We start from the raw sequence: 10,512 nt of genomic DNA on the forward strand, positions 1-10,512 counted from the left end.
CTTCTTGCTCTGACTCAGGCAGCTTCACTACTCTACTTGGCTCAACTTATGGTCATCTTCAACTAATTATATCTATCTCTGCCTGATCAGACAAGAAGTTCAACCCTTATCTTTACTAATACCCCATTGCCTATGTCCTTTGCTCCTTCCTTGCTTCCCTCCCTCCCCAGATTTTCTTTTTTTTTTTTTTCTTCCTTTCTTTTTTTTTTTTTTTCAATAAATTCCTACTGTTAAAGAACACAGGCTTCAGTAAGATTGTTTTTCATCAGTCTAATTGCACAATTGTTTCTTTCCATAACCAAATAAGTGACTATTTTGCACAATCATTTATGAAAGCTGAAGAGGTCTCCTAGATTAGATATAATAGGCTAATACAAAGTACACATTAATCTTCCATGGATCAATAAGCAATATGTAGGTCTGTCCCCCACATCCTTCTACTTGTAGTACATACAACTCAATCCTTTTGTTTTTGAGGTTTTCAGTCTTCAATAGTCCACTATGAACACAATGAAAACAAAATACTTTTCATTTAAGCAATTCATAATAGTTAAGTCATTTTCAGGGGAGAAAGTGGAATACTGAACTGTCCTTCACCTTAAGGTGTTTTCAAGTGCATGGTTGCTCCTTATTCTCAGGAAAGAGACAGAGGGTAGTTAGAAAATATAGCATCATCCTTCCCCTACAAATAAGGAAATGTGACACATAAGATTTATTATTTATTTAGACTCCACATTATTACAAATTGACTAAAGTTACAGAACTAGTGAGACCCACAGCTGGATTCCAAAACCAAATCTGTATGACCTCAAAGTGAGTCTTCACATTAAATATCATAGAGCCAGTGTTTTTGCAAAACAAACAAAAAAAAAAAACCTCCCTTCCTACACACATCTTTTATCCATCACTCCCACGTGATTGAAGGCTAAAGATCAGCTGCTGGTCTTATACACTGCAAAACAACAGACTTTAATTTCAATAAAATAATTTACCACATTTTAAATATTAAAGCCTTTGTATCATGCTTTTTATTTTTTTCCTTTTCCTTTTAATATTTTATTCTCTAGTCCAAGCTAACCTAGAATTTACTATGTAGCTCCAGGCTGGTCTCAAATTTGTAGCAATTCTCCCGGCTCAGCCTCCCATATGCTGTCATTGTAAGTATGAGCTATCTACCATACACAAGAACTATACTTTATAAAACTGTCAGTTATAGAACATGTAAATACACACACAGATGTGCACACACATATACTCACTCACTCTTAAAAATAGCCCTTCTCAAAAACCACCTAATAGCAGGTTCCATTGATAACAAATCTAGGCTGAAAGAAATTTTGAACATACAATCCTATCATAGATCAAATGGAATTTAAAACTTATGGCCTGAAACTAAAATGTAAAATTCTCAAATCAACATATGGTGTACTGTTGGGGACCATCACCATCCTCACTACCTCAGGCCTCTGAGATAGAAAATTACTGCCTCTTAAGAAGTAAGCAGAATGTTTAGCAGAGCATTCCTAGATACAGGCTGTGGTTTTACAACCAGTTAAAGACAGCTCAGGATAGTCTTCCTGTTGTAGCTTTACAGCCAGTTAAAGAAATAGCTCAGGATATTCCTCCTGCTACAGTTTTACAGCCAGTTAAAGATTAGTTCAGGGCATTCCTTCTACTGACCCTTTCATTCTGCCCACTTGCAAACTCCCGCTCACATCCTGGTCCTATCTAAGCCTCCCCTGAGAAAATAACGTTTAACAGTTTGATCAGAATATGGACTTGCTGTTGCTGTTCTCCTCCTTCTCCCTTGCCCTTCGATTCCCCTAGGTGTCTCCCAGTTCCTCGACTGCCGGCATGTCGTTGCAGAATTGGCGCCCAATGTGTGATGGCAGAGGACATCTAGGAGAAGAGGAGGATCCTTCCAGAGTGTTCCACAGGAGGACGGCCTCACTTTCTTTGTAGGTGACCCGCCAACAAAGAAAGATTAACCAACCGTGGTGGTGAGCAAGGACGCAGATCTTATGGAAAAGTAAGGGATGGGGTAAGCAATTTCTCAGAAATGTTTCTTTCCAGGCTTAAGAAAAAGGACCTTGAAAACTACTTTGATTTTATGTCCCTAGTTTCAAGAAGAAGGAACAATTGATGAAAGGACCTGGTGCAGGGTTGGAGAGTGTTTTCAGTACTATTACAGGGTTTTGGCCCAGAAAAGATCCGTTACTGCCTTCAGCTATTGGAGCCTAATTCAGGATGTCCTTTAAGACAACCTCCCAATTGGTCTCTGAGGGGGAATGATCCTTTAAGGACTCCTCCTCTCGGCCCCCTTTAGTAGCTGAAACAAAGTTTTCCCTTGAGGAAGGGCCTTTTCAATCCAACCTCCCTCCCCCTCCCTCAGTCATTATCAACATGGGAGACATTATTCAGGAAGCCCCCAGCCCCAGATTGGCACCCCAGCCAGTTCTGCCCAGACCAACCAAACCTTGTAAAATCTATCCCTCCCTTTCCCCTCTGCGAAAAAAGACTCCCATAACAGGTTCAATAGAGTTTAACAAAGGAGAAAAAGACAGAAATTCTCTTATTTTTGTGGTTAAAAATAAATTTTAAAAATGGAGATTAATGTAAGATTTGAGAAAAACTATTGGAAAAAAAGCCTAAGGGAACTGCAGCCCTGTTTGGCCCCACCTAGAAAGGTGTCAGTGAAAATGCAAATGAGACCATGTCAGCTAAGGAAGGCTTTACAGGTCAGATTAGAAAAACAATTTTCAGATATCACTTAGTCATATTTTGAGTTTTCTGTGGATTACATTTCATAAACTATTTACATTGATGGCAAAATTGTAATTTAGGGGGTATTTTGTCTTTCTAGGTTTATATGAAAATGCATTGACATCCTAAAGAAATTAGGCCTCAAATATTAAAAATTAAAGATAGCTTGTGATCATTAAATGATTTCCAGAAATTGGAAAATATTCAATAGTCATGTTTTTCTTTAAAAAAAAAAAAAAAAAAAAAAGGCATCTACTGGCAATTTAAAACCTTTAAGTGATATCCTTAAAGGAGATAATGATCCCAGTTCACCTAAACAGCTAACTAGAGAGAGTAGACAAGTTCTACAATTGGAGAATACAATCCAACATCAATAGATATGCTATATTGAGTATGCAAAATCATGGGAGGCTTATGTGCTTTCCACACAACATAGTCTGACTTCTTATGGCAAAGGGGGGACCATTGTTATGGTTGCATTTACCTATTTCCTCAGCCAAAATGTTAAATCCTCATTTTAAAGCAGTAGCTTGTATGGTACAAAATGCTGTATGGTGTCTAAGAGATATTTTGCCAGAGAACCAAGAACAATACATGTTCCCTATACCAAATAGTAAGTTCATGGTTATTTCAAAACCTTTACAACCAGCAATTAACAGGCAAAGGAATGTTTACTTAGGTGGTGAGGGGTTATCTCCCCTTATCTGAGAAGTTCCCTTTCTCTGTATAGATATAGGGCCTAAGTTTTCAAGCTTTTATTAATTATAATTTTTGGTCCATCAGCTTTTGCTCTGTGTTTAGAAAAAATTGATAATCAGTTTCCAGCTCATAGACTGTTAACAATTTGTGCTAATACATCCTTTTGTATTCCCTAAAATTGTAAGGGGTAATCCTGTAAAAAATGCTATGTTAGTTTCTCCTGATGATTCTTCTAATGGAAAAGCAGCTTATGTTATTGATGGAAAAGAATATGTACAGTACAGACAGATTCAGCTTCAGCTCACATAGTTGAGTTACAAGCTGTTGCAATAGTTTTTCAACTTCTAATAATTCATTTAACTTATATACTGATAGTCATGTTTTCAGAGCTCTTCAAGTTTTAAAGACAGTTCTGTATATTGGAACTAGTAATAATCAGGTTAAAATGCTGTTTGAGAAAATTCAAAGTGCCATTCATTAGAGAGTCACCGAGCTTTGTGGGTCATATAGAGCTCATTCAAACTTTCCCAACCCACTGGCTAAAGGTAATGAGGCAGCTGATCGACTGACAAAAATGGTCGCTTTATCTCAGGTAAAATTAGCTCAGCAGTCACACACTTTCATCATCAAAATAGTAATAGTCTTAAAACAAACAAACAAGCAACAACAACAAAAAAGCCAGTTTGGTTTAACTACAGAGACTGCTCGACAGATTGTTAAACAATGTGATGTGTGCCCACAATATTTGCCTGTAACTAATATAGGAGTCAATCCTCAGGCCTGCTTCCTAATCACTTATGGCAAATGGATGTTACTCATATTGCAAAATTTGGCAGATTAAAGTATGTGCATGTGATAGTCGATATGTATTCAGGCTTCTTAATGGCCACTGCACAAACTGAAGAAGCCACTAAGCATGTAATAAGTTGCTGTTTAAAATGTTTTACTTCATGGGAGTTTCAAAAAATTATAAAGTCAGACAACGGATCTGGATATACTAGTAAAGCATTTAAACATTTTGTGCCCAATAAAAAATTAAACACATATCAAGCATTCCTTATAATTTTCAAGAGCAAAGAATTGTGGAACATGCTCATAGTTCTTTAAAAATGCAACTTATAAGGAGAAGGGAGTCCTGTCCCCCAGTCTCCACATGATACATTAAATCATGCACTCTTCATTTTAATTTTTTTGAATGTGGATGCCCATGAGCAATCTGTGGCGGACAGATTCTGATATGATGGAACTCAAGAGACTTTTACTCAAGTCAAATGGAAAGGACCCATGCACTAGACTATGAAAGGGGCCCAACCCTGTCCTAATATGGGGTCAGGGGGGTCGAGGGCATGTTTGTGTTTTCTTGCAGAAAGTAAATGAGGCCCAGTGGCTGCCAGACCATTTGGTGAGATGTGTGGAACAGAGGAAAAGCGGACCTGAGACCCCGGGAGCATAATTACCTCTTCTCCCTCCCTCCCTCTTTCTCTCCCCCCCCACCCTCTCTCTCTCTTTCAGTCTCTCTCAGGGGCCATTCTCTAGAACAGGCAAGGCTTAAACCTATTGTTTTTACAAGGAGGAATTAGTGCAACACAAGGAGGAATGTTGCTTCTATACAGATCACAAAGGAATGACAAGACACAGTATGGCCTAGGTCAGAGAAGGGCTAGAAAAAAAGAAGGAAGCAGCAAGAATAGGAACCAGGCTGCTTACCACCCTACTCCCTTATCCTTTGCTGGCTTCTTCATTCTGCTTGCCTTAGGCCCTTAGGCCATTAAGAGGTTAACTGGCTTTATCTGCCAACGGATCAACTCCCAGTTGGCAAAGCCTATCCAAGTACACTATCACAGGCTTGACCTCAAGGATTGTGGTCATGGTGAGCCTTTAGAAGGTGGCAACCCACGACCAAGGGGGCCACTTCCCAGGGAAGCCTCCTTCTGCTATTGACAAAACTAAAACATCTCCCACTGAGGTTCACCTTGTGTGCATGCAATGAAGAGGCCACCAAAGGCACCTACCCTGGGCTTCATAGAGTATACCTGGTTGCATGAAGGTTGATGTCAGAAAAACCCTTCCCTCCTCAAAAAGGCATCACGGTGGGCCTGAGCAATCTCACCTGCAAAGGCAGGGTTAGCTTGCTTCAGGATATATGTCATATAACTATCTGGGGGGACCAGGATCCCTGCCCCCACTTGTGATGACATAGTGTCAATAACCCACCTTCTTACTTGGAAAAAAAAAAAAAAAAAGGAGGAATTGCCAGGAGCGATCATCGTGGCATAAGCCTTAGAGATTGCCAGCTTTTTCTTAGAATAGCCCATAGAGTTAAAAGATAGCTACTTTCAGTCCCAATCTACCTTCTCCCCTCCCCAACTTCCTGAGTAGAAGAATTTAGGGCTTACAAGATTGCAGTCAGGTTACTTAGTAACCCCTCCTTATACAGTTATTTAGCAACTCCTGAGACCTCTCCCCCCCCCCCAACAACCCGCTTATCTCTACCTGCATTTCCCCTTAGCAGATATCCCACTCACCTTCAGTAACCTATAATGAAGAACACCAGGAGGTCCAGTTACCAGACAAAGACCTCCCCAGAGCTCCTGGAGGATTGTTGGCTATGCTATCATTCTCAGCCTCCCTTCTGCCATTTCGGGAGACTCGGCTTATTCCAACAATTCCGTCATTGCAGTTGGCATACAGATTCCACTCATGGAATCTCTGTTACTCAGGTGTCTGGCCTCGGGCTATACATCTCTACTTCTGAATCCCCTCCTCAACACAACTGGTTCTCCCGACTTAACTCACACTGATATTGTTCCTCCCAATGATGCTTGGTGGGCAGGTACCCATAGCCTCACCCCCTGCCTGGCCACGACTGCCTTTGATAGCAATGGTAAAAACAATAATGAATTTTATATTTTAATCAAGCTTTTGCCTTGCCTGCTTTACTATCACTCCAATGACTTCCTTCCCTTATAGGAGGAAAGGGAGGCTCTCCCATCCCTAAGCAGTGCAGAGAAACAATTTCCGCCCTCACCATCTCTCTCCTCCTCGGCCTTGGTGCCGCTGGAGCTGGGACAGGCATTTCCTCCCTTGTTCTATCCAGCAACAGGTATTATGAACTACACTCAACTATCGATGAAGATGACCAGCGACTTCAGAAGGGGATAGATGACCTCACAGACTCCCTTGAGTCCCTGGTGAAAGTTGTCCTCCAAAATAGGAGGGGATTCCATCTCCTGTTCTTGCAGCAGGGAGGTCTCTGTGCTGCCCTGGAGGAGGAATGCTGCTTTTACACTAGCAAGACAAGAGTAGTAAAGGACAGTATGAGGAAGGCTAGAGAAGGATTAGAAAAAAGAAAAAGAGAGAGGGACAAGAAAGCTGGTACAAAAACTGGTTCTCTACCTCCCCTGGTGATCCACTTTATTGCCTAGTATTCTGGGCCCCTTTGTGGGTCTTATATTGCTTTTTTCTTTTGGCCCATGGGCTTTTAGGTGTTTTGACAAATCTTATCAAGCAACAGGTTGATAGCCTTGCTGCAAAGCCAATTCAAATCCACTATCAGAGGCTAGCCATGAGTGAAGGTGACAATGGGGAAGGCAACATTTGCCTGACACTCCCAGTTCCCACTTAGCTTAAATAAGCACTATTCCCCCCCCACACACACACACACACACCGGGTCAAAATGGCCTTTAGACCAAGACCCTTGAGCAGCCCCAGCAGGGGACCTGGAAAGGCCCCCTCTCCCATAAAAATGAGGGTCTTTCCCAGCAGTGGCTCGCCAAAGACGGGCACCTTTCTGATGCTCCAGCTCCCCTAAGACAGGAACTTTGATGGCTGGCAAAGATATCCAAAGATGGGGTACAGGTGAGAGCCCCTCAGAATGATCCTAAGGCAGACAGCCATCAGCCCTAAGGTCCTCTTGGAGAAACATCTCGGCTGCTCCTCTCTATTATTATACCAGAGAGGGGGAGATGTTGGGTTACCTCAGGCCTCTGAGATAGAAAATTACTGCCTCTTAAGAAGTAAGCAGAGGATTAGCAGAGCATTCCTAGATACAGGCTATGGTTTTACAACCAGTTAAAGACAGCTCAGGATAGTCTTCCTGTTGTAGCTTTACAGCCAGTTAAAGAATAGCTCAGGATATTCCTCCTGCTACAGTTTTACAGCCAGTTAAAGATTAGTTCAGGGATTCCTTCTACTGACCCTTTCATTCTGCCCACTTGCAAACTCCCGCTCACATCCTGGTCCTATCTAAGCCTCCCCTGAGAAAATAACGTTTAACAGTTTGATCAGAATATGGACTTGCTGTTGCTGTTCTCCTCCTCCTCCCTTGCCCTTCGATTCCCCTAGGTGTCTCCCAGTTCGTCCTTGACTGCCCTGTAGTGTACAGCGGAGCAAGAGTTGACACAACTGGTTTCTTTGAGGAGAGGTGGTAAAGATGTAGTAGCTGTAAGGCATTGGGAAATAAAAATTCAAATGTGTTATTAAAAGCTAAAAGAGTTCAGGTTTTCACCTATGGGGACCTAACCTATCACAATTATACACACTATATACTCGATCAAAAATAAATAAATAAAATAAGCAAGCTTCAAAAATTCTCCTGAAATAGAGAAGTCACTAAAAACAAAAACAGCACTGAGTGAGATCTGTGGGCTTCTACGTAGCTAACTTTCAACCCATGCATTATAGGGTAGCAAAACCCCACAGCCAGTGTTCAGAGGCTTCAAAGAATACTGGTTAAGGCCTGGCCAAGTAGCTGTAAATTAGGAGAACTCCTAGAGAAAAGAGCTACTGGAGAGAAACTTAATTGAGGATCTACTCTGACCAAATTCTTGGCTAATCTTCTGAATTCCAAGAAGCCCAATGACAGTAATATCTGAAAGCTGAAAGAACAAAGACGAAATCTGCTATGTAGTTTGAGTCCTCCATGCTAATGTCTCACTAAAGGAAAAACCAGCACTCTTCACAGGAACACACAGCATCCAGAATCTCTACAATTCAGCATCTACTACATAGTAACTTATTAGGCTTAGGAAAGGCAAGGAACTACATAACTAGTAGCCAAGGACGAAAAAGGCAACAACGAATCAAGACAAATTTATGAGCAGAGAGAGGAGAGAGGGAGAGAGGGAGAGAGGAAGACGAGAGAGAGAGAACACCTTAAAGAAGCTAAAACAAAACGGGCAGCTAAGTACAATAACTGGAAAAAATATCACCAGATGATTTTAACAGGGTATTGGGCCCATATAAGACATCACTCAATGTGAAGATAAATCAGTTAGTATCCAATTGGAAGAAAAGAACAAAGTTTCAACAACTTGTTAATTGTTACCAAATACTTTAACATTTAAGTAACAGCTAGAATTTGCCCATACTGGATGAAGAATAAACTTTTAGATCCATAGCAAGGTAAACAGAAAACTGAAGGCACACAATAGTCAAAATACAGAGAAAGAATAAAATACAAATGTCAGCATTACTGGCTTTTGCTCCACCATCTCAGCAGCAAGCCATACTTAGGGAGCAATAATAGCCCAGTTGTCAAAACCTGTTCTCCAACTGTGGAAATAAGGCCTTACTTGTAGCCTTCTAGCCCTTTGGGAGACTACTGATAGACAGGTCTATTTCTCCTAATTTAAGAGTTCATCAAGGACAAACAAAACTGCTGGGATCTCAAGTTGGGGAAAACCATGGCAAACAATGAACAAAGCTACAGAGAGAGGGCCTAAAGACAGCTACATACCTGGACATGGGATTATGTCCAGGAATACAACAGAATATGTAAACTTCAATGTGGCATGATACAAACACTTCTAATCTCAATGCTTAAAGATGAAGGCAAGCCAATCAGAAATTCTAGGACAATCTAGGCTACAGGAGAAGCTATCTTTTGAGACTAGTGAAGTGTCTGCCCCTCACACAGAAGGACCTGAATTCAATACCCAGCAACCATGAAAAGAATACCAGCCCTGTGTAAGCCTGTACCTCCCATAAAATTGAATCTAAGGAATGGGGACAGGGCTGAAGTAAACAATCTAATTGACTTTTAAAAAAGATACTGTCAAGCAATTAGTATTTGGGATCCCACAGGTGACAAAGGATAGACAGACAGCATTTGGATGAAATTTGTCCAAATCAGAAGACAGACACGGAGTTATCTACAAACACAAGGAACTCAATAAACCCTATGGATGGTAACCTAGGAGAGCCACACTGAGACACACATAATGTCAAAAGACTGTCAACAAATAAAAGACAAAAAAGGAACTCACTGAATAGAAAGATTCCTAAATATGATTCTCCATTAGCTGGATATGGTGGTATACACTGGAGGCTGAGGCAGAAGAGTTGCAAGTTTACTGTTGGTCTAAACCACTGAAGCCCAAGTCACCGAGGACCACATAGTGCCTCCCAAATCCCAAAGGTGATTTAAAAAAAAAAAAAAAAAAAAAAAAAGATTCTTAACTTCTAAGCAGAAACCTTGTAGGCCAAAAGGCAATGAGGTGTGTGCATTACTGGAGGGAAAAAAAAAAAAAAGGCTGAAGACTATCAACTAAAAATTCAGTGTCTGACAAAAGTGTCCCTTGGAAATGAAGGCAAATTAATAATCACAGAGGGTAAGCTAAAGGAATGGATTATAACTATATTTGCTATATAAGAAATGCTAAAGATAGTCCTTCAACTTGAAAGGATGCCAGACAACAGAAAACAAAACAAAAAAAAAAAAAAAAAAAAAAAAAAAAAAATATGGTACATTGATCTCTGAAAGGATAACCATAAAAATCCTAACTTAAGAGTATATATAGTTCAATGATAATGTGCTTACCTGGCTTGAATGTGGCCCTAGGTTGGATCTCCAGCAACAACAACAACAATGTAAACAATTATTTAAAAGCCAAGTATGTGGAAGATATCAGCTGTCCCTCCAAGTAAAAGCAGGCATGGTACCACTCATGTGTAACCCCAGCTCTTGGAGACAGGAAGATGAGGAATTCAAAGTCATCCATTCATATAGAGCAAATTAAAGGCCAGTCTAGATTTCTAGAAATCCTGCT

Source organism: Phodopus roborovskii, unplaced genomic scaffold (assembly GCF_943737965.1).
Source record: "Phodopus roborovskii unplaced genomic scaffold, PHOROB, whole genome shotgun sequence".
NCBI classification, from domain to species: domain Eukaryota; kingdom Metazoa; phylum Chordata; class Mammalia; order Rodentia; family Cricetidae; genus Phodopus; species Phodopus roborovskii.